Genomic DNA, 25,203 nt, shown 5'->3' on the forward strand with positions numbered 1-25,203 from the left:
AAGACTCTTCTGCCATATTAGTACAGAAACATTGTGTGTCCCAGTTACAGCTCTCTTTGAACTGGGTAAATACCCAGCATTTCCAAACCCAACCATGTTCATCGTGTCCCAAGGTGCACACATGGGATAGGGGGACACTTCTTTGCCCCCATAGAGCAGATGCATTAAATTACAAAGAAAACTCCTTTTTCAGAAGTATGTTAGTGAAATTTGGGTCCTTTCCACCATACAACTGAGCATCAGGACCATATCCCTGGCCGTGGTGGTGGATGAAGAGCCAAGCCACCTACCGTGACGCAGGGATGCCACATGGCTCCAGGAAACATCATGGCCTGAGAACTCCTACAAGCAATAATAATTGGAAAGAGAAATCCAAAAAAAACAAAGAGCCTGTCATACAATTTGGGCATTAGTAGCTGCCTCTCACCAAGCCCCCGATGGTCCTCAAGCCCCCGGCATAAACCTGAGGCTCTGAAGACTGTCCCAAGGAGCAGGAGACTCCACAGCCAGTTTGCAGCAGCATCATCTGAGATGCCAAGGGGGAAACATCCCCCGGCAGAAATGCCATGAGGTGGAGATAAATCCAGAGCTTACGCTAGGGAGAAAGGCTGGATCATGGGAATCATTTCCCAGTCAGTGTCACAGTCCTTGAGACAGGGATGATGCCCTGGACTTCAGGGAGTTCAAGCTCAGCACCAGGTCAGGGATGAGATATGATGCTTGGAAAAAGCAAACGTCTTAGTATACTGGCTTCATCAGGCAGCCTCCTCCAGCTGGGGCAGACAGCTCACCCTCCTATACCAGCTTTATTTCCCCTCACCTCCAGCACCTGGACCCATTTCCTGCTCTTCTGCTTCAGTTCTCCCACAAGTCCCATTTAACATCTCTCAGTCCCAGCCACAAGCTTCAGGCTCAACAGCAAAGGGGGTTTTTCTCTCCCCAGCTCCTTGGCAAAGCCATCTCCGGAGCCACTTCCCAGCTTGGCATCAGCATGCACCCAGGGATGCTCCGTGCTGTCCCAGCCAACTGTGCCACCAACCAGCAGAGCACAGCTCCAGCACAGGGAGAGGCAGGCAGTGTATCTCCTGCGAGCAATGCCCAGCTTCGGCACGCTCAGCAATTTTCTATTCTCTCAGCAATTTTCTGTTCTACTGAATTAGTAGTTTGTATTGAATTAGTATTCATTTTCCCTAATATGATATATAAGCATAATCATGTTAGTGACTTTGATATCACATTAGGCTCTACCGCCGGCATGCATCCCGGCCCCAGCAGCACTGGGTGGGGAGTACCGCGACCAAGGAGGAGCCTGCAGTGGGAATACTCCAAATGTAGGGCTGGATCGTGCTCTCAACAACCTCCTCCAGAACTCCCCCAGCCCCATGGTGCCAAGGTCCTCACCAAGGGCAGGCTTTCCGCCCTCATAATGGCAAAATACAAACCAAACTAAAAAGTGCTGCATCCTGAACAACTCATTCAGCTAAACTCACTCAGCTAAAATAAATGATTCCCAAAGGAACCTACCCTACGAGGAAGCATGCCTGGAAGCACTGGGTGCTCTTCTCCTTGCAAAACGACATCAATTTGGGAATTAAGAGCCAAGGAGACAATGTGATGCAGCCAGGTAGATTGGGGTTATAGCAGGGCTGGGGAATGCTTGCTCCACTGCAGCCGAGAGCTGGCAACATCCCATGGGAAAACCCCAGCCAGCACCAGCCTCAGTTTCTCCATCGGGATGACAAAGGGCTCTGCAGGGCCTGGTTCTTAATTAGCTGATGAAGTTGAAATGACAACAAGCAGTGAGAGGAAGACAGGGAGGGACAGGGAAGGTCTCTGCCCTGCAGGGTGCAGAGGCTCAGGGAGGGAGGGAAGGGTACCAGGGCCAGCACAGGGCCACTGGCAGGCATAGACTGGCGGCTCCAGAGCTGATTCCACTGCAGGGGAACAGTAATGGGCTTTATGTGAGGATGAGCAGCTCTGGAGCTGCATCACCAGCACACATCTCCCCACCGCTGGTGTAGAGCAACTGGGTAACGGTTTGCAATCTGCCGCATCCCTAATTAGCTCTTTTATGGACTCAAATAAATTGTCTTCACATTAACATGAAAGTGTGTTTCTTTTAATCCACTGCCCGTGCGGCTCTGAAAGCATCATGTCTGTGTCTCCAACCAAGATTCCATCGCCCATCGGGGCCGGGAAGGACCAAACCAGCACCAGGGCCGCAGCAGAGCTGCCCATCGAGCATCGGTCAAGAGCAGAGCAGTCACTGTGTGAGATCAGCACATTTTGTATATATATTTTAATAGATATTTTAATGTATATTTAAATATATTTTTTACATATATATTTAATACATTTTTATATGTTTTTTTATATATATTTCTCATATATATATCTGAAAAAAGTTCCCCTGCCTGCTGATGCCCATGCAGACATCCCAAGGATGCAGCACCCAGCACTGAGCTCCCAACCCGGAGCCCAGAGGTTACCCCAAGAGAAGAGCTCCTGGCCATGCACAGATGTGTGCACGCGCGTGCAAACACAGACACATATTACAAAATCCTAAGAAAATCCTGAGTCCTCACTGTCAGTGCTGTATATCACTTTGAGATATATACCATATTAGCAAAAAGAACTGAATTATATTGCATTCATGATGCAATTAAACACTTCACTAGGAATCAATGTAAAACTGATGAGGCCTGAAAGTAGTGCATATGGCTTAGAACATTATAAAACATTACCTTCACTCAAATCCTTTTCAGTAGCAATTTAAATCTTCTTACAGTTACTGCTGCCAATGGTAAACCATCCACTGATTCATAACAGGGCAGGGGAAGGAATGAGTTTTTTTAAAAATTTATTCAACTACTAAATTACCCATGAAACCGGAATAGCTGACAGAAGTCATCTGAATTATTATTAGCTCTGCAAGTATTCTGCATTAGCCAATTTAAAACCACGGCTCACAGGAAGAAACCAGTTAGTACAGGCAGGGTGTTAAATGACTGCCATAGTTCTTCATTTCACTGCTGCTTACGTTTAAAGGTCAAGAGATAAAAATTACATATGACTGCAAACACAGAAAGGGTGTTTATCTTTTTTTTTTTTTATTCCTATGAATCAGGTCAACCAGAAACTTTAAAAACATTTGGAGATGTGATGGTATAAACCACGATGCCTCTGAACTACCCCCGGATTGAGGAAAGGGGTGCAGAAGCTGCATTGATGGGGGTTGGTTTTCCTCCTCACCATCATCCCGGTAGCTTTTTGTGCCAGAAAAATGGGAGAAGGAAGGGATGAGATGGTCCTGTCCTCCAAAACATGGGCATGGCGTCATGACCTGGTACGCAGCTGATCCATGGCTGTGGGGTGATGCACTGAATCACTGCACGGTCATGGAAGGTCCCATCATTGAGGACTGGTGGCAGCTCTCCAAGCCTTCTCCATCGCTTCCACCCCAGAGCCAGCACTGGGACCTGCTCGCAGGAGGATGAGCAATTCAGCCCTGCCGAAATCCCACTGGGCTCCTCATCCATAGGTTGATTCCTCAGAAAGCAAAACTACCTGGGATTTGGGCGCCGGCCGCTCTGGCAGCATCAGTTGATGAGGCAGAGGAGAACCTGGTACCCTCAAAACAAGGGCAGGTGGGCACCCAGGGACAGTACATTCCCTCATTTATAAAGCAGCATCAAGAAGTGAGCAGCCCACTCAGATGCCAAACATGCTGCAGCCCTTGTTTACCTCTTGTATGGCAATTAAAGCCTGTGCAAGGCAGGAGGAGGGATGGGCTCAGCCCCTGGCATGGGCACCCCTGGGGTCCCTAGCTCCTCACCTGCCCATTTGGGCAGTGAAGAAGGTGTCTGCCCCCCAGACAAAGCCAGTGATTTGCAAGTGATGCTGAGAGCTGCCGTGGCTACACACGCATCCCACAAGGATTTAGCTGGTCACTTTGCCCATTTTCCACGGATGAAGAGGGGCAGGACAGGGCGGGTTTCCAGTCAGAAGCCCCCAGTGCTGGCACGGAGCGGAGGCAGTGTCTCTTTAACTGACCATAACACTGCATCATCCTTTCTCTTCCTATTTTCAGTTTTATTAGCAAAGCAGCACAATGTTTATACTAGTGGGTATTACATTTGCCAGAACAATTACGGTATGACAAATGGCACATCAATGTAATCCATCAACTCGGCCCAGACAGGAATCCTTTATCCTGGGCTGCCATTAATTCCCAGCCAGGTCTCTGGGGTCCCATGTGTCAGTAACCATGACAACCCGGGGGACGCCAGGCGGCGATGGCATCTCATGGGGAAGAGACGGGCACCCCGGTGGGGTGGTGGGATTTCACCTTTGGCGCCGGAATATCAGCCTTGGGATTGAACATGGGGTATGAGACCCCTCCATGCATCTTACGGACCATGCAGGAGCCCAAAGTCAACATGGGGACACTGGGAGAAGCCGTAAAGGATGGTGGCACAGCCCAGACTATGGCAGATAATTCTCCAGTGTCTAATATGATGATTGTGCTTGTGCTCCCTCTCTCCACAGAGGACAACAGTTTAAGGTGGATTTCTCTGGCCCATTTTCATGAACGGTTTTGGAGTACCTCTTAAAAAGCTTACATTGGGTTAACTGAAGGAATCCAATGTTACTGAGGCAAATGGATAACCAAGGACAAGCCTCAGTCCTGCAGGAAACCAGGCACTGGGGGACAGAGCTCCCTGCCCGATGGCACATATCATGGGCCAGTGGGATGAACACAATGGAGCTCTGTTGATATGAGAGGAGATATGGCTGCACCAACCCTTGGCCAAAACCACCAGCCCCCTTGGTGATGCCTGGTCAGGCATAGCCCAATCCCAGGCTCCCCAAACCCCACACTGGAGCACCCAAATGCTCCCTTCCCACACATGAACTCACAGCTTAGCCACTTCCTTACAAAAACCAAAGACAAATTCCACCAGCCAAGAATTCCCAGGGGCCGGAACATCACCCAGATAATGAAAGGAGCCAACTGCTGCTGCTCAGAAGCCAAAACCAAGAGGGAAAAATCAAACCCTCCCCATGGCCACACTCTCCAAAGCACCAAGGGGTTTCTCCTCCTCTGCCAAATCAATCTGGCCTCGACCCAAAGATGCATGCAGGCAGCCTCAACTACCTCCCCTGTTTTATTAAGCCATTACCAGAATCATCTTATCCCCATTTATAATGTTCGATACATGGTCTGAAGACTTCTCTAACCCAGTAATTAGATGCAATGCTCAGATGGATGAAATCGAGAGGGTATTTTACACAATTACACTGTATTTTCCAAGGATCTGCCCGGATTTCACCCCACCCTCCCCGAGCAGTCAGCTGTTGCCTGCATCCCATGCCCAGAAAGGGCTTGGCTTGCTTTTCGGAAAGCAGACGGGTTTTTGGGGTGATGCCACCACCCCAAGCCCTCTTCACCTCCATTGAGGTCCCCCCATATCCCAGCACAGAGGTAGGCAGAGCACAAGTACCCAGGAATATCCCCACCCAGCACAGACCCTGTCTCTCTTCCCATCCATCCCCAGCCAGTGCTGAGCCAGGAGGAAAATGAAGTTTTTTCCCATCTTTCTGTAGGTAACAGCACCAACCACTGCGGCTGCCACAATAAAACCCTTTTCTCTCCAGCCTCTCCCACGTGCGAGGCCAAAGAGATGGCTTTATCTCCTTGAATCCTGTAAATCACTTCAAAGCCATCCTCACAATTTATAGGTAGGACATTAAATATTATAGCCACTGACGGCATCAAATTACACTTGAAAAATTGAGTTCTGCTGGAAAATGAATTTAAAAACCAAATTAAATTAAAACCTAACTAAATTAAAATTAGGTTTCTAAACTAAAATGACTTTTTAATATTTTCAGGAGGAAGGGGAAAAAAGAAAATCCCCTTCTGTCAACTAATAAAATTTGCCAGTGTCTTTTATAGCTGACAAGTCCTGTCTGAGAGCAATTCTGGTTATGCTGCTTAATAAATAACTGGAATAGAAAAGGTGGCGGAGGATGGGACCATCAGCTGCACAATCTCAGCTCCTTCAAAGAGGGGTGGGAAAGGACAGAAAGACCCCCAAAGCAATTAAAAGCTAATTATAATTAACACAATCTTTAGCAAACAGCTGGATGTGGCAAATCCAGCTGCAACCTCTCTGCTGTAGCGATGCTGATGCAGCCCCAGTGCGCTGGTGGGATGGTTGGGGACCATCATAGCCCACAGGTCATGTATCATCCCACAGGGATGCTCAGGCAGGGGTGCTGGAGGAAGGTTTGCCGATGCAGGACCCAAGGAATTGGGGAAAAAAAATATATATATATATGCCCTCATTTCTAGCATTTCTAGACCTTATCCCCAGGTCTATTCCCTGTCAGATCCACAGGGACTTATCACACCCTACAAATGTTGCTTGGTCTTCTGCAGATGGGGACCATGGACCACAACATCCCAGATGTGAGCTGAAACATCAGCACCGAAGCATCGCAAGATACCACCTGGTCGGTTTGTCTCATGCTCAAGGCTCCGAACCATCAGCTGAAGCTTCCTAAAGTCTCTCCCCAGTCATTAATGGTGGTAATTAATTCATCCCACTTTTTAAATGGCGTTCGATGTATGAGCCTGCCTGCTCGCATCTTGATCTCGTGTTGTCAGGGCTGTGATAGAAGAGATACATAAACAGCCTGGGTGACCATACGTCTATTGATTATTAGTGCAGGGAGATTTAACACAAGCACTGTAATAGGACATATCCAAACGAGCTTTAGGAGAGGAGAGAGATCAAGTAGGCAGCAAGCAGGTCTGCACAGCCTCATCTGACAATTCCCACTATCTAGGGCAAGTTTGGAGATATTTGGCCCTGCAAAAGCATCTGGAGGAGTTACACTGTGTGGATGCTCCATCCCAGGCAGTGTTCAAGGCCGGGTTGGACACAGAGGCTTGGAGCAACCTGCTCTAGCGGAAGGTGTCCCTGGCCATGGCAGGGGGTTGGAACTGGATGAGCTTTAAGGTCCCTTCCAACCCAAACCATCCTATGATTCCATGCTGCCAGATCCCAAACCAGCACTGTCCTCAGAGCTCGAGCCAGGGAGCAGAGGCTCAACCAGCAACAGCAGCACTGCAGCCCTTTTTAAACGCTCTTTTTTATCCCTCAATGATATTTATTGCTCCGTTAAATTGGCAGTTCCCTCTGTGGGGAATATTTCTCCCCCCCCTTCCCCTTCCCGACTCGCTGCTGCTTCACAAGATGCCAGACTCGGGGGCTAGCCTGCTAGACGCCAACCCAACGGTCCTCTTTCAACAACATTAATTATCTCGAGCTTTCCATAACAAAAAATAAGCTTGATCCCACTGGCTGCCAATAGCGGAGAAGCTCGCAGAGGAAAAGGCTTTTATCTTCCCATCTCAGAGAAGAGCTTCGTGTTTGATCAGTCGGGGTTTTTTTTCCCCCCTTCCCTCTTTGTACATTGTGAACTTTACAGACTGATTAATTCCTCCTATCGCGGTAAACTGCTGTGTACACTCGAGTGTTGACTTGATTTTCTTCCTATTAAGAGAATAGCTATCTTCATAATAAATTAAAAGAGTTTAGCACATCTTTGCTCCGTGAGCAAGCTGGGAAGAACCTCAAATGTGGAAGAGTGGGGATGGAGGAGGGGAAAGAGGCGAGTTGAAAAGATTTCTTTATTTTAAATTAAAGTTCAGGATTAAAGGCATCAGGCTTTCAGGAGTTATTGTGAAAGCCTTTTTAAAAGTCCCAAGTGCATAGTCCATAATCTTCTTTTAAATGGCTAAATTTAGACCAAGAAACCCTCCAGCCCTCCCAACTCCAGCCCTCCACGTCTGGCACACAGCACCAGCGAGGGCTCAGGAGCTGGGGGGTTTTAATACGATCACTCTTTCACAAATACCAAACGAGATTTACACTGTTTTTGTAAGCCCTGGGTCCACAAAGCCTGGCTTTCCTGGGCTCACTATCAATAGGATAACAAGCAAGTGCCTGTCCCTGCTGCCCATCAACACGAAGGATGAAAGTCAGGAGAAAAAGATTGGAGCCATTGAGTTCAAAAGTTAATTTCTCCGGTGAGGCAGAGGAGGCAGAGGCAGGCACCATCCCCAATATCGACAGGCCAGATCAAAGATCCCATTCATTGTAATTTATTCCCCACTTTTTCATTTCACCAAATCATCTTAACCCTTACCTCTTATCACGGATCAATGGGCTGCCTGGCAGAAACACTGAGCCAGTCACAGAAACACACACTTTACATTTTACTCTCTACCTTGCAGTTGAAACTCCATAATTGTGTCTAACAAATAAAGGATTTGACTGAGTTCGCAGCTATTTCAGATAATAAATGCTTCCAGATTTATGGTAGTTATTCATGCAAGGGCTACATTACATGTAAATCAATACCATAAAGAACAATTTGCTAAAAATATAAATACCATGTTGAGGCTTTAAGGATATTAGCAAAGTGGGATTCTTCGTGGCTGTGTATAAAATAACTGCACCTGTTTGAGTGCCCAAGCTGAGATTAGAATAGTTCTCCATGCTGGTGTACCCTAAAATAAGAAATACCAGCAATGCCTGCTCTTCCAAACCAGCTCCTGAAGCCCCAAGGGTCTGGGGGACTCCGCTTTGCATCCACATGGATGCTTGGTCACAGAAATCACAAATCATTGCAAATAAATAAAAACAATTTGCAATTAAATGCAAAATCATTTGCAAATAAATGTAAAAGCTGCTGCAAACACACTCGCAAGGAGACACCAGCCTTCTGGAGAGACCTGTTCATCTATCTCCCATTGGACCCAGCAGTGCCGCAGAGGTGGGTGCCAATGGCTGTTCCACCTTGAGACATATACCCACAACCATATAATATGACCATCACTGGTGGCCTCTTCGTTTGGCTGATTACAGAGGAAGGAGCAGACACTTGGGGTTTATTTTTGTTGTGGTTTTTGGTTTTCCCACTCTGGCCAGTTCTGGGCATCCCCATCCCATGGCCAGCAGTGAGGTGGGATGTGCCACCCACAGCCGGGATGGGCACAGGGAGAAGGATCCTTTCCCAACAGAGTGAGGGCTGCTCTGAAGAGAGACATCTCTCCCTGTAACTACATAACTCAGAATAAAAAGCCAGAGCTCGAACACAGCGCAATTAATGCAGGAAGCATCGATTTCTGCACGGCACCAAGCTGGCTCATTAATTCCAGGTGCTCCTACAAGCCAATTCCAGCACTGGCCTCCCTGCAACAGGAGATGAACGGGAGAATATCAAAGGCTGAAATTCCTTTACGCACTGACCTTTTATCACCATAGAGCTTCAAAACCCACGCACTCTCAGCTGCTCCCCTTCCCAAACCACACATTTTGGCTATCGGTGTTGCAAAGCCACGAGAGCCACCATCCTGGGCCATGATTTCAAGGGCAGCACTGCCTGCAGCCTCTTGCCTTGCAGGCCTGCAGCGAGCACTGCGGCGATGCTCAGATGCAGGGGATGACCTTTTGGATGTGAGGGACAAGCCACCTCCATGTGCCTCAGCTCACCCCCTGCCACTGCATCCTCACAAAACCCCCTTTAACTCTCCAGTCCATCTAGTAACACCCTCTTCCCCCAGCATGGATGCAGGCAGTGGGGTATGGGGGATCACTCGAGCTTTTTGGGAAGCCACTGCAAGTCACTTAATCTCCTGCAAACCATAAGAGACCAACATTGCTGCCCCAAGTGCTACCGATCCAGGAGAGCATCTCCCCACACTGGGAAGCTCAAACAACAGGGACCTAGATGCAGAACCATGGGTCAGGCAGCCAAAAAATAACCCTCAGGGTTATATACAGCACCAGGATCCATGCAGCTGCAGGAGCAGATGAGGTTGTAACCCATCTGGGAGCTGCAAGTATGGGGACAGGAGACAGGGGACAAGCCAGCCTGGACCCTGTACCGCCCAAAGCATCCTCCCCTTGCAAGGCACAGGACCACATCCCTACACACGGGTCGGATGCAGCAGACAGCAGGGAAAGCAGCAGATCGTCCCCGCTGTAACAAATGCCAAATCTGGTTTGCACTTGATAGAGCCTGACAAGAGCAACAATCACAGATTAGTAAGAAAACTTCTTGCTTTTCAACAAAGGTTAATAAATAGTGACAGCATTAAGTCTCTTCTGATTAACTATGCTGAAAGATATTATTGCCATTTGTAACATGGAATCATTATTGGATTAAGCACAGTGTATAAAAATGAAATGTGAGGTTTAATCTCAAATGCAGGCTCTCTGTGCTCTGATGCAGAGCGGGAAACTCGCAAAAGCTTCCTTGTATTAAATTCCATAACTCCAGCTGCAGAGAGATACCATCTGAACCGCGCTGCCTTTCTAGGGTTTTTGTGTTTTCTTTCCCAGACTGTAACAAAGCCACCACGACTTGACTTGAGAAGCATCTGAAAATGAGCCACATGTTCTGGCTAAAATTAAGCCCCAAATCTCCTGTCATTTCCGAATACAGCATCTCCTGGGGAGGATTTTGCTGTGCTCCAAGCCTCCGGCATGAAGCGGGCAGGGATGAGGGCAAGGAGCAGGAATTGCTGCTCTAATTAAGGAGGCACTAAATTAAGTGCTTCTGCCCATGCGTGACCACTTCCTTGCTTGCTCACCCCATGGCTCTGGGCAGAGGCACCTCAGGGGGCAATGCCCAAGGGCAGAACAGGGGACAAAGCCAGTCCTGGGTCACGAATGCTGGGCATGACATCAGGGGTCAGCACAGCCCATGGAGTGACCCTCACAGTGACACTGAATGGTGACAGGATTGATCCTAGCTGGTGATGGGATGGACAGGGAGGGGACTGTCCCCAGTATCCCAACCCCAGGATGAGCTGCTTGGGATGTACAGTCGCTCTTTAGGAGAGGGGACATGGTTCCATAGTGTTGTATTGCCAAAGGGACATCCTGCTACCGGTGCCAGGCTGGGATTGCTGCACCAGTTCTTGGAAGTGAAAGATGGGACATGGCACAGGACCTGCGATGGTTCAGTTGAGAGGGACCTACAACGATTACCTAGTCCAAGATGTTCAAAGGGAAAAGACTAAGAAAACAGTTAAAAGTGAGAAGACTGAACACACTGCCCGAGCTGACACTGCTCGTGTCCACACAGCAGAGAGGGAAGAGGAAACCTTCATGTAAATCTCAGGATTTGCTGTAACCAAATGATTTCCATACATCACTTAAATTCTCTTCAGCTGCTCATGGGGTATTTGTGCTCAGCTCAGTGCTCAAAATAGAAAGAAGGTGCTGCTGTGTTTAATTAGCCACACTTGAGCCGAATCCAGGCATAGTACAGCCTAATGCCAAAATAATTATGCCAGGGAGGAATTTTACCCATTACTCCTCAAAATTGTCTTGGAAAAAGCTCATGACTGAGCAGAATTTTGTCATCCTGGGGTTATGTTTGGGATTTCTCCCTCCAGTCCTCCCACCAGGACCCAAAATATCTCCAGGCTTGGCTGGGAGGCAATAGGGGGGAAGAGAAGGTAAAGCTGCATCCCCTCCCCAGAAAGAGGATGGGATGGGAAAGTGGGGGCCATTGTCATTGCCCTGCAGATCCCACAAGTGCCCCAGCATCTCCTGGAGGCATCCCAGATGCAGCCTCAGGGCAGGACCTGAGGTCCAGATGATAGCACCAAACCAGAGTGCCCAAAAGGGTTGCCTGCCCTCCCCTCTTCATTAAAAAAAGGCTAATAGTAGGAATGTTTTCACAGAAAACGTCACTTTTATGAAAAACAAGACGCATTTTTCTCCAGAAAAGGCATTTCTGAAAATGTTCTTGCTTGAAATACTGGGAAAACCAAATCCAAACAGAAGAGAAGATTTCTGGTTTATTTTAGGAGGATTCTCTCATGTTTATTGTTCATACTGTTGGCTTTACCGTATTCCACTGCACAGCACTGGGGCCAGTTTCTAACATGATATAACAGCTTAACTATTCTAGTCTTATATTTTTTCTTATTTTTAGTTCTAAAACCATTAAGAGCAGCTACTACTTAGCACCAATTGAAACCCCTTATCTCCTTCTCTGGATGAAAGGGGGGGTATGTTTGTTGTAATGAAACCAGTTTGCACCTAGATCAAAGCCTCCGCTGTCTGCATCTTCGGGAAAGTGTTTGACACTCGTGTCAAAGTGTCAAACTATTTCATTACCACGCAAAGCAGAGACACTTTGACTAGAGGAGATAAGATGTTTCCATCAATCAGCATCCAGAAACAGCCTCCCCACGATGATTAGAAAAAAATCAAATAATAAGGTGGTTTCAGCCACAGCATTCGAACCGCAGCTGTGTAATGAAGCAGCGTAGTAATAAATAATGGCACAAAAGCAAACCCAACAGCAACGCAGGAGCATCCCACGATGCTCCTTCTGGGCTCACTGGCCAAAGGGAAACTCCAGCTGATGAATGGGAAACAGAGCGAAAATAAAGAACCACTGCCTGAGGGGAGAGGGGATACTGCTGCTGGCTCATCCCGTCACCAGCCCCTGTGCCCTGAGGCTGGAATATGGGCCTTGTAGGTAAGAAAAGATGAGTCAAGATTGAGAAATGCCAGAAAGCCTAAAACCAATCTTGTTGCCCACGGAAAATCAAATGCATAGGTGGGAAAGCTCACACCTTTCCCGCCTTGCAGCCCATGTGTGGCAGAAATGAGGATGCAGGAGGAACAGATGAACCAGAGGAACATTACAAAGCCCTCGACTAAATCACCAGCCCAATGAACTAGGTGCCTAAGGGGCACTCGTGCTTGGTGCCAGGAAGCAGCACAGCGCCTCAGCACAGCATCATCCCACCATCGGCACCACGGCATCAGCACCACCAAGCTATGCCAAAACCCGTAAGCACCCCACAAACGGGCTATGGGATCTTCTTGACAGTGCAACGAATATGTTTGTTCAAGGGAAAATAGAGTTGGAAGCAGCAGCCAGCCATGGTGGAGATTAGAGAAAAGCCTGCTTAGACCTGGCCGCACTGGAGGAGCCGTACGGGAACGCTTCATCCCTATGTAAATACTGCCACTGTAATGCCAGCAGATCCGCCGGCTCCGAGAGCAGCTAGAAGTTATCAGCTGAACAAATTCTGCTTGTTTCATTTTATATCGCCTTCAGGCACATTCACCTCTCTGATTTTCCCCAAACACTCTATCTGGAGGAAGAAGAACTATTCTTCAGGCTCACCCTCCCATAGGATCCACACGGATTTACAGAAGCAGGAGAAGAGCAGCCACAGCCTGCACTAAGGATGCTTCCCAGGTTAATTCAGGTCAGAGTTGAGCTCCTGGCTGGAGCAAGCTCTTTGGGGCATGGATGCAGATCCTCTCCACTAACCTCTTTGCAAACTCCTCTTGCAAAATTGGTTTTTAGCAAAGCCACTTATCACCTTAACCATCTATCGATTCCCTGACTCCTGGCCAGAGCTCCCAGGATCCAACACAGCACGGGCAGGAAAAGCAGAAAAACATGACTGCAAATGAGGGCAGTGAAGCACACAGCTGAGATCACCCCGAAGAAAGCAAAGGCCCCCGACCGCGAGTGAAGGTGACGGCTGGATGCTCACCAGGGACTTCAGCGCTCTCAACTTGGAGCAAATGCTGCCAGTCAGAAAACTGCTGTATTTTTGCCACCTCCAGCAATGGGAAGATGCAGATGAGCCAGACTTGCCATCATCCAGACCTGCCTCCACCCCACCAGACCCAAATACTGCTCTCTGATGCAGTTCCATCGCCAGACTGGGACTTGCACATGACTCCAGCGTGATGCCGGGACTCCCATCTCCCACGTGGCAATTGCAAAAGAGAATAACTACATAAATACACCACCCTCCCCACACATCCCTCACCAGTGTAACCTCCGTGTTATGGATGAGCCGCCTAAATCCAAGCTCCACAGCCAGAACATGGGCTGCGAGCAGGAGCTCGCAGCCTCGCATGCTTCCCAGCAGTATCGATCTCTCAGCAGTAACAGCCAGTATAATTTTGCTTAGCTTCAAGTACCTGGTGATCATGAATTCTTTGGCCACAAGGTTATAAAGCATTCTCTAAAACATGAGGAAAAGATTAAGCCTGCTTATAGTTAATATACTGTATACTGTCTATCAAGCTGGCTGTTTGCTATTGAGAGCCTACTATTAGACACTTATTTAAAAGGCCTTTCAAGGCTTCCCAAGAAAGTGCAGTTATGCATTTCTTTTTCTGGCAAGAACTACTATAGATAAACATCAATTCACTCCTGCAGATCACAGTCGCAGTAAATAAATTTTTCAGGAAGCTAAGTTCCATACAAAGCCTCCTCAAAGCTCCCATTTCACACAACACCAATGTTTGGCCTCTGAGAAATAAAAAGCTCTAAGGTTGCTTTATCCAGAGCTAAATTATCAATTGGAGCTGCTTAAGAAAAAAATAAAAATAGGGCATTTCAATGAGAAGCCAGTGTGGGAGGTAAACAACACAGTTGCTAGATGGTGATGCTGGTTAGAGACAAAACGGGAAAGACAAGAGTTTGGCTGATGATTGATTTGATGGCATCTGCAGCCCTAACGCATCACGATGGTGAGGAGGGAGCGACCAGCTTCGGGCAAGCTCAGCAGCCAGCGCCTGTGCTCATTTCTTTTATAGCTTTTTCAAGCAGCAGCCTGGGATTATCCATTACAACGTCTGCCACCAAAAACACCCCACACCGGTTATAACCATCAAAGCTGCGGCTCCTCCAGTCACTCGGGAGCTGCTTGCAGAGGCGGGATGCAGGAAGAGATGCCCAACACTGGGTTGAGCCCATGGCACCCGCCATGTGCTGGATTTTGCCGACTCACATGGCAGGAAGGAATTACAACCCATCAGGGCCTAAAAGTGCTTTTCAGGCAGCTCGCTGGGATTCAGCCATGGCACAGGAAGGGAAGGCAGGAAAAACATCTCAGCTCACCTCTACCTAACGATGCCCTTTTAATTCTGAGCAGCATCCCATGGGGCTGCTGCCCGCTGCCTGCCCAATAACATGGTCCTCAGGAGGCACATCCAAACCCTGAGCTCCAGGACTCACTGGCGCTGTCAGAGCCAGGACCATGCTAATATACAGGATGCTCCATCTGCTCTTTAAATAAAGAGATGCTGGGCTCTGTTATTGTTTAATTATTAGCCTAAAAAAAGACTGAAACACAGAAACCCTTCCAGGCTCAGGTTATGCATAGTGGGAAGGAGGGTTCTTCAAGAAGAACAAGGGATGGGTAAGGAGGACTGCTGCCAAAAGGCAACCTGCATGTCCCCCATAGGAAGACCTGATGGGCCCAAATACCCTGTGGTGCCCAAAACTGTTGGAGCTTCGTATCTAGCTAAATGGCTTAAAAATCAAGGAGAAAAAAGGACAGGACTATGCACCAGCCTCAGTAACTCCAGATCAAATCAGCTCAGCTTTCTAGCAACACACACGGTTGTACCCACCAGCCTCGGGACTGTCACAAGTACAAATTCACAGACCCAAAACAAACCCTGAGCTGCAAAGGAGCAACCCCCTGCACGCCCTTAAATCACAAATGAAGTGGCAAAGCACCGTTTCCAACCCCATCAGTGCAGTTTGCTCCCACCACACACAGGACCCATTTCCCACTTCAGTTTTGGGTCAATCCAGCCTGGAGCAATGACACTAAAACCCCGGGGCCCATCAGCAATTCATTTACTCAGTTGCTAAACACAAGGGCAGTTTTGAGAGTTAATGAGTTACCAGAGGAGCCATTGCCTCTCTCAAGCACAAGAACTGGGCAGCTCCCCATTGACAACAGATGCTATAGACTGATCACCTCCATCCATGCTTCCTAAGCACCCATTATTAGATAAAACCCAGGTCAGCTTCCCCTCTCCTCTTTGCAAAAGTGTTTTTCTTTCACCTCTCCTCAGAATATAACCAGCAGATGTTTAACAGAGAAGCACATTTTCCATCACTAAAATAAACTTCATTTTGAAGTCATGAACTTGTGACACCCATTGCTCTCCTGAAAATAAAACTGCCAGGGATGATATAATATGCATATTTAACCTTCTGATGTTGCTAATGTTTTTAGCAGAAACTGATATATCGCCCATGCCCACTGACAGGCACAAGAGCCCATAAGCTACTGCTGTGGCTATTAGCAAACACTCATTACCTGCAGTGTTATTTCCAGGTTAAAGAAATGAGCCCTTGTGCTTATGGTACTGTAATAACACCGGGCACTGCAAGCCCCCAAATGAGACCTTGGAGCATGGCTGGTTGTGGCCAGAGGTCAGCAAACACAGGGGATGTGAGTGCCCACGTGGGGCTAGAATAGGCTACAGCACCCAGTGGGACCAGGGAGAACATCCCCATGCTCACATCCCATCACTGGCATCCCCAGTACCAGCCAAAGGCTTCAGCACACTTTTCCTGGTGCTTAAATCACTCCCTCACCAAATCAGCAAGAAACTATATATATAAATTCATAAATACATTCAATTTTAAATAAAAGGCAACTCTTTCAGGAACAAAAATGAAGAAGGAAAACCTGCCAGGAGCAAGCCCCCACACAGCCACGAGCTTAATTGATCTGTGGCAAGAGGGAAAATGTTTATTTAGGTTAAGGAGACTGCCAGAAGGCACAAGTTTTAAAAGTAAAATCCCAAAGCACCCAGGGCAAAACCATGCAAATTACCAGCACAACTGAGTCCTTATTTATATCTATATCTGCCAGCAACAGACCGTCCCCAGCCAGCAACCACACAGTCAGACATACTCCGGTGATACTCTCCCCAAAGTTATATTTACAAGACTTTTACCTTTTCTGTTATTAAAAAAATAGAGCTTCATTTTCAGGGAGTCTCGTTATAGTGATTGTTAATACATGCTTCAAGGCAGCGGATTCCATTTAGGAAAAAAAATTAACAGGTTTTATACATGTCTTTACACAAATAAATGCACCCAGTTCTCAAGGTTCAATGCGATGTGTCAAGTTTGGGATGCTTGTTGTAATAATATAATATAGATATATAAAATATATATATACGTAATAATATAATAAACAAGCATCTGCCCAGGTCCCCGCCCAGTATTTAACTTGTAATGGGAATCCAGCTCTTTTAGTATTAATGGTGAAATCAAAGTTATTCCCTCAAACTTTGCTCGCACCCACGAATTTGGCCAAGAGCTCTCTGCATCCCACTGGGGTTTGCCCCCTGCTCTCCCAGCACCCACAAGCTCATCTTGAACGTGCTTTTGGAGGCCCTTTTTTGGGGAGGCAAACTCCTGCAGGGATGCTTGGGAAGGGGTGAGCCAAACACCCCCCAAGATGCTTTTATACATAAGATTTAGTGATCGGTAAGTAAATGTTTTTCCATCGATATCACGGAATAGCTAAATCAAAGCTTCAGCCTACCCTCGGATCTCTCAAATAGCATCATGGATTTCCTAACGAATCAGTAAATGAATGAAATACATGGTGATAATCCCAGAGATTTATTTTGGGGGAGCCAGGGCAAGGGGAGGCGGGGGCCAGGCTCCGGCCCCGGCGAGGATTTGCGTATTAGTAAAAACAAACAATCCTGTAAATAACGAGCCCCTCGTCCTGTCTCCACCAACGCTCCTCTTATTGAGTGAGTCAGATGTTCTGCTGATTAAAAATTGATCCATTTCAAAATCTAATCAACAGAATAGGATTCTTTCATATGTTATCAAGGCAGCTGCTGACAACAAAAACCAAACCTGTTATTAACCCATGAACCCCGATGACCTGAACCTGGCTGGGCTCTGCAACTGTAAATTATTCAGTAGTCCAAGAGCAATACCCGTAAGCCTGATGAATTTACACCCCGACCGAAGCTGGTGGGGGTTAAAGCCAATATCACAGACCCAGGGGTCTCTGGGGACACGGTTCACGACACGCTGCCACTCTGTGTCATGCCTGGGAATACATTACCAGCATCTGCTCAGCTTTGCCTTGCAAATGTCTAGTCTCTTTTTGGTGGGTTTTTTTGTGTTTTAAATGACTTTATGGATTCAGCACAGCACAGCAGGGAGCAGCCCCATGCCAGTGGTGCAGCAGAGCCCAGGCAGCCCTGTGCCACTGCCATTGAGCAAAATACATAGCAAATGGTTTGCAACCCTGCTTTAGCCATAGCCCGGCATTGCCTGTTCAGCTATGAAGGAACAGGGAAAAACTGGAGGAGCAAATGGGATGCTTTAAAATTCAAATCATTATTTTAAGCCCCACTTGCATTCCTGCCCAACACAATGATGGAGACATTGCAATGGGTTGATGCCACCACTGTGTGTTACCCTGCAGGTTGACTCTTGGATCTTGCTTTATGGGCTGGTGACATTCCTCAATGCTCATACCGTGCCCAGGGGACACTCAGTTGGCACAGACCAGGCTTGGGATCCCAGCAGTGATCCTTGACACCCGCGTGCTGTGGGCTCCCCAAAACCACCCCATTCACCCAAAAGCACATGGAACTCAGAGGAACGACAAGCTCCGACTCAGCACCGCTGCCAGCATCCAGAGCTGAGCCACAACAGCATTGCTTGGCTCCCCAGACCTCAAATCAACATCTCTCTGCAAGTTTTAAGGGGGGAGGGATGGAAGCAGCAGGTTTAAGTGCAGGTTTTGATAGGTTTGGGGGCAAAAATCCCCTGCCCAACACTGTTGAACAGTTTATTTTCTATCTGAGCTGCCTGGTCACAGGTAGCACCAGCCCGGTTGGTCAGCTGCTGGTTGATCCATCCAGCTTAAGAGGCTGGAACCAGAATGGGGAAAAACTGGCGTCACAGAAACCAAGCTGGAAGGTAACGATGGCTCTTCTCTTAAATAGTAATATATTTATGGGTTTAATGACTCTCTGACCTCTCCTTAAAGCCCAGATAAGCCCTGGGGAGCCCCCTCAGACTCGCCGCAATCGATCCCGGCTGGACTGCCGTCTCCCAGCCACCAGCACCTCCCAGGGATGCTCCATGCATCGGGTGGCAGGTGAAACCCCTCCTTCCTCCCCTCAAAGCTGCTGGGGGTCAGCACCACGCTGGGGCTTTTCAGTTATTTAATAGTGAGCCCATCACCATCCTTCACCCTACAACCTCAGGGACACCTCAAATGTCACCATATAGCTAAAACCACCAGATATTGAGGGGCTTTTCCTATATTAAGTCAAAAAGCACTTCAAAACCAACCCCAGTCGGAGCAAGTTGATCACACACATAACTCCTGGACCAGGGCTCTACAAACCCCCCACTATGAGGTACCTGGATTAAACCCCCAGCAGGCTGCAGCCCTGCATCCCTCCTCATGCGCTGTCCTGCCCACCCAGGATAGCATGGATTCCCCACAGCAAGACCTCCCCACGCACTTCAGCATTCTTACAGGATGCAGTGAGACTTCCCGACACGCTTCAGCATCCTTATGGGATGCAGCAAGACCTCCTGACACACTTCAGCATCCTTATGGGATGCTGCCCAGTGGGATACCAGAGTGATTCAGAGACCTGGAGAACACAGCAGGGTTTTGCCTCTTGGTAAATCAGATCTTCTGTGTAATTTCAATATATTACAAGGTAGATATTGGAGAACAAGTCTTAGAAGTGAAACTGAGCACAGGATCCAGCCCCCTGATCTATACGGATGCACACAGCAACCACTGGTTTGTCTCACCATCACCACTGCTCCAGGGGCCACGGCGGCTCCCTCAGCACTGCCGGGACAGGCCAGGCTCACCCAGCACCAACCATCTACCCCTCCACTCCCTCCTCACTATCTAATAATCACACTTGTGCAAAGCTGTTGCCGTACAGAAGGAAAAGAGAAAACATCCTTGGAGAGCCTAACAATCAGACAATTTTTAAGATCATGGAGCATTAAACCATTCCCAATAGGGTTTACTAATCAAACAGCCAAATCCTTCATAACCAACCAATCCCTACAGAGCAATTAAATCCTTCCCCTTTAAAACACTTGGCACGCCGTCTGGGGAAAAAAAAGGAAAATTTGCAAAATTCATTTGATAAATTAACCAGGGAAAAGAAAGAAGTGAATCAAGCTTTGTTCTTTTCATTTTTTTTAATTATGGAATTCACAATGCCTGAATAATGTTTAATAAGAACGATGAAAATTCCTAACAGTATTACAACACAACACAAAAGAATTAACCTGGTTACCGTGAAAAATTGCATATTTAATTAAGAACAGAGAGTTCAAAACTATCCAGAGATTTCAAAAGTACTGTTGCCTAAGGGGCTAAATTACACGCTCGCAGTGCTGCTAACAGGGCTGGAGCGCGCAATCATTACCCAAGTGTCCCCATTAAGTGACAATGGGCAGATGACATCAAATTCATTTCAAAAGCAACAGGAATTGAAGCATTCGCTTGGGTAGTGGAAGGGAAAGCGACTATCCTGCTGGTATAAACCAGACCCCTTGTTGATAAAGGCAATAATTAAAGAATAATGTTAATTAGCTGCTTTTATTTGAAAGAAAAGAGCAGTGGCAGGAGACGCTACCTCTGCGGCGTGCGCCAAGCAGAGGATGGAGTGGGCAAAGCTGATGGTCCTGGATGGCTGTTGCCATCCTGGATGCTGGGACATGTGCCAGAGCTGTGCCCCACCAGCCCTGGGTACCCACCAGCCCCAACTCTGCCAGGGCTGCGGTTGGGGGCAGTGAGGAGGTGGAGGGGATCAGCCAAGAACAGCCCATCACCAGCGCTGGAGAATGGGAACTGGAGCATTACCACCAGGGTACCCTGCTCTGGCTCCAGTACAATGAATACGGCATCAGCAAACACTCATGGGAAGAGAGACATGATGGAGGAACCTTCAACAGCAACTTGGGCACTGAATTCAGAGCCCAAGGGTGCTGCTCAGGGGGCCCAACATGATGCTCTGCCCCATCAGGGAGAGTGATAAGCTGCTGTCTTTGGGGGTGGGGGTCCCCAAGAGCCTTGCTCCTGGAGGGCACCATCCTCCCCATCACCCCATTCCAGCCACCATGCGCTGCATGTGGACATCATAGGGGGCTTTTAGCAACACCGCTCCCCAAACCGTGCCCCCCAGAGCAGAGCCCATTGCTCCCTCAGCCAAGGCGGATGAGAGGGGTAATGATTACCCAGCTGCCAGGGATGAAGCAATGTTTGCAAAGCGCTCTGAGCGCCGCAGCCGAAGGCAGCTCTCCCCGTCAGCGTGATTAATAAAGAATAAATGTCCTCTGCAGCCAGGCTAAGCAATAACACACCGGCTCTGGCGCCAATGAGCTGCTGTGCTTACACCACACATTACAAGACCCGCTGCCAGCACCAGGTAATACTTTATTATGTTATCCCGACGGAAGAAAACAAAGGATGCCTGAGGTCCTGACTCCGGTGTAAAACCACAGGAGCGTTACCAAAGGCAACGGCAGCGTGCTACGAGCGGCTGACGCACGGCGCAGCTCCCACCAGAGGGATATTTACCCGGGGTTCAAATTGGTTATTTGCTTCTTTAGAAACCCATGTTGCAGAAGAAACCAACCAGCACGCACCCACCAAGCAATTAATATTAGAACGGCCCGCGTTCGCATACAGTCGCTTAAACTGCAGCTAAATCAATACTCTGGGGTCCTGTTGCAGCTTTGGGGAAATCATTAAGTGCTACTCCAAAGTAGTCAAAAAAATAATTACACAGCAAGGCCGTATTAAGAGGCGGGGGAAAAGCAGCACTGAAACCATTTTGGAAGGAGGCATTCAGCTGTGTGAAATCTGGAAGCTTCAACTTAAAAGGAAAGCCATCAATTGTGGGAATACTGCAAAGCTCATCAGCAGGCACGGCCACAATAAATCATGTTAAATATACAGATGAAGTTGAAGGAGCCCATCATCCGATGGGGTTCCTGCCTGCAAGCCCGGGGTGAGCAGTTGTTGCCCACCTCAAACCTGGATCTGACCTGGGAAGGGGTGGATGCTGCTGTGCCCCTGTTCATTAACAAGCACTGCAGTAAATAACGAGCACTTGAGCTTTCCAGGCTATCTAAAGCCTTTTGGTTGGATTTTGCTGATGACCTCCTGTGGCTGGTGGCTTGCTGGCTTCAAGAGCTAGTTCTTCCTTGCGCTGATACAGCCTGGACCTCTTTGCAGAGATGCTCCCCTAAGATCCTCTGCGTGGGCAACCAAAATGGCACATGCAACTCTTCCAAAAGCCCTTTGCTGCAGGAGACGGATAACACACATAGCCATGCACACAGGCAACGGGCACAACCACCATGCAGCTGCCAGGCCCCTTTTTGGGGGTGTCTGCCCTGAGATACTCCATCCCTTGTGCCCCAGAAGCAGGGAAACTGAGGCACAAAGCCATCACCCAAGGCAGGAAGAGGGTGCTGGGACAGAGCCCAACCCAGCACAGAGCATCATGCTTGTTTCATTGCATCCTGAATCCCAGAGGTTTCTGAGCCTGCAATGGGGAAGGGGACACAATGCCATTATCTTACAATGGGTTGGGAATATGAATCCTGAGTTTTAACCCTCTCACAGCAAACCCCAACACCCCATGCTCAGCCCCATCCTCCCCAAGATGATGGGGTGAGGCACTCATGGACCCTACTCTCCCTGAGTAGGGGGAACCCCATCAGATGGTGACTCCCCCATCAGAGACTCCATCACCAAAGCTAAACCAGGGTGGGGGGCAGATCTCTTCAAGGCAGTGATCTCAAGCAAGCCAGACCCAGCACAGGGCTGAATCCTGCTTCGCAGGTCTTGCTGTCTTGGCAAGAGACACCAAAAGCTGCACAAAAAGGTAATTAAAGAGAACTCAGTCTCATAGATCCTAATGCAACACATACAAGAAAGTGTTACAAAAGGGGAAAACTTTTTAATAAAGTCTGCAAGTATATATTCCTCCTTTATCAACCTCAAGATTTATTGACCTGAGAAGCCATATTGACTGAATAAATCTTGATAATGACCCCAGCAGAAGTCAATACCTGCTTATTATCTCCCAAGTTGGGGAATTACATCTTTCGGTAATAGGAGCAGGATGGTACAAAATGTTCTGAGAAACTTCACACAGGCTTTTTTCTGGGGGGATGGATGCCTATAATGTGCCTTTTCCAATCCGAGAGGGAATGTGCTACACCATTAATACAGCAAGTGAGCTGCTGTGTGGTTTCTATCTCAAGGTCTGGCAAGGGGGGAGTACACACCATCACTGCTGAACCCTAAATTAACTTCATCTCAAGGCAGACTGTTGAGGAGCAGGATGCTGCAGCTCACCATCACCCTCCTGCCCTGCAAACAATGGTCCTGCATTTTCAATTTGTCATGTTGAATCAGCAGCTCTCGGGATAATTCCCTCGAATTCAAGATGTGGGAATTCCCATGGCCCAGAATGTACAGCACCATTATTATACCAGCACCCAAGGGAGGAGGGGAGCAGCATCACTGCATCCCATAGGACACAAAGCCACCTCTGGGAACCCAAATACTCTGCTTTTCTCCAACCAACATAAACAGGAGGGGATAACTGAGGAGCAGACGGGTCACTCCAGGCCCCCAAATCCATATTCTGCATTTAAAGTTGGTGCTTCTTTTGCCAACAGTTAACTTTCCATTCAGCAGAGAAGACAGTAGCTACGGGACCAACGCACGCAGCAATTTTGCCTGCATTTTGAGTTGAAGTCTCTGCAGACAGCAAGAAAAATTAACTGAAAGGAGCAGCTCCTGTGCCAACATATGGAGGGAGATGAATAGCGCATTCTGCATGCTCCGCTGAGGTTATCTAGTTAAGCAAGTGCCTCCTAAAGGACTCGGGCTGGGAGTGTGCTGCTTGCTTAATCTGGTCATAAATAATAATTCAGATCACCAAACGTTTTAACATTCAGCTCCACCTGCAACACAAAGGCCCTGCTGAGCCCGGCCAAACTCATGGCCACAAGCAGCAGGAGGCAATGAGGAACCCGGGGACCACAGTGAAACGGCTCCCTTCTTGCCACCAAGCCATGCAGGGCACTGATGCAAGAGGCCAGGCTGGCCTGAGTTAGGGCAGCAGGCAGCTGCCTCCACCCATGAACCCCATTCCATAATCTCCCCTATTTAGGGGGCACAGCAACCCCAAGCACTCTGCTCACTGTCCCCATTCTGATCTCCAAACTGGATAACCCACCGGGGCTGATACCCTTCCCTCCAGTCCCATAAAAATCAAATCACATCCCCATCCCTATCCCCTATTCACCTCTTGATCCCAATCCCTTTTTTTCCCCCTCTCTCCCTCCAAGGCCATGGAGACAATTCACTAAACTGGATCAGCAGGCCAGCATGTACATCTCTAATGGGCTGCAGCACGCACACAATTAATTAATGGATTTATTAATTAGGGAAGAAGTCACTCTTCGGGCTGGAATTGGGGTCATCAGTTTCTAAAGCGAGAGCTGTGAAGCTAAAGATAAACTCTCATTTTCTGCAGCTCTCTTCTTGTCTGGCAGTGTCTCAATTATTCAGCCACAGGAAAAAAAAAAAAAGAGGGGGAAAATATACATTTGACTTCAGGAACTTCATGGAATGACTTTCTGACAATGTACAACCCAAACCCAATGGCAGGTGGGAGCAGGAACAGGACCCATCCCGGTCGTTCTTGATATTAGAAATATCAAGTAATTGCTTCTAATGAACGATTTGGGGAGGAACAGTGGGATGTGAGATGGATGCTCCACCACAACCTGTCTCAAGCAGGGAGCTGCAGTAGAAGTGCGGAGGAAGAGGACATCACAAAGTCAATGATGGTGACATCCAGAGACACACAAATTCCCCAGTCACCAAGGTTTGAACAAGCCATGCTGGAGCATCAGCTACGCTTTGGTGGTCACTTCAGCTGAACCTCCTTGGTGGTATATGGAAAGGACAAGCATTTTTAGCTGCCATAGCCCTAGATGTCTAAGGAAACTGGGTTCCTGGGTGAAGGAAAGAAACATCACTTATGTCCCTGCCAAAAGACAGGCTGTGTAGCACAGCCACAATAGGAGACAGTGGAGAATCCACATAAAGCGCACCATCAGGTCATTGGGAACCTCTCAAGAGGAGCACGCAACTATCAGACAACAGACATGTGCAGAGAACCAGGCATCCTTAGTACCGTTGCTCCTAAATCCATATCAATTGTGTGAACAGGATGATTCTGCAGCTCCCACCCCGATGCACAGGGAGCA

The 25,203-nt window shown here is 48.1% G+C and overlaps 1 protein-coding gene across 7 annotated transcripts in view; it reads right to left on the reverse strand.

The window, feature by feature from the left end:
- CUX2 (cut like homeobox 2) overlaps positions 1-25,203 on the reverse strand; it is a 64,911-nt gene that overhangs the window by 36,641 nt on the left and 3,067 nt on the right. The window lies entirely within an intron of this gene.

The sequence above is a fragment of the Strigops habroptila genome, chromosome 11 (assembly GCF_004027225.2).
Source record: "Strigops habroptila isolate Jane chromosome 11, bStrHab1.2.pri, whole genome shotgun sequence".
Classification (NCBI taxonomy): domain Eukaryota; kingdom Metazoa; phylum Chordata; class Aves; order Psittaciformes; family Psittacidae; genus Strigops; species Strigops habroptila.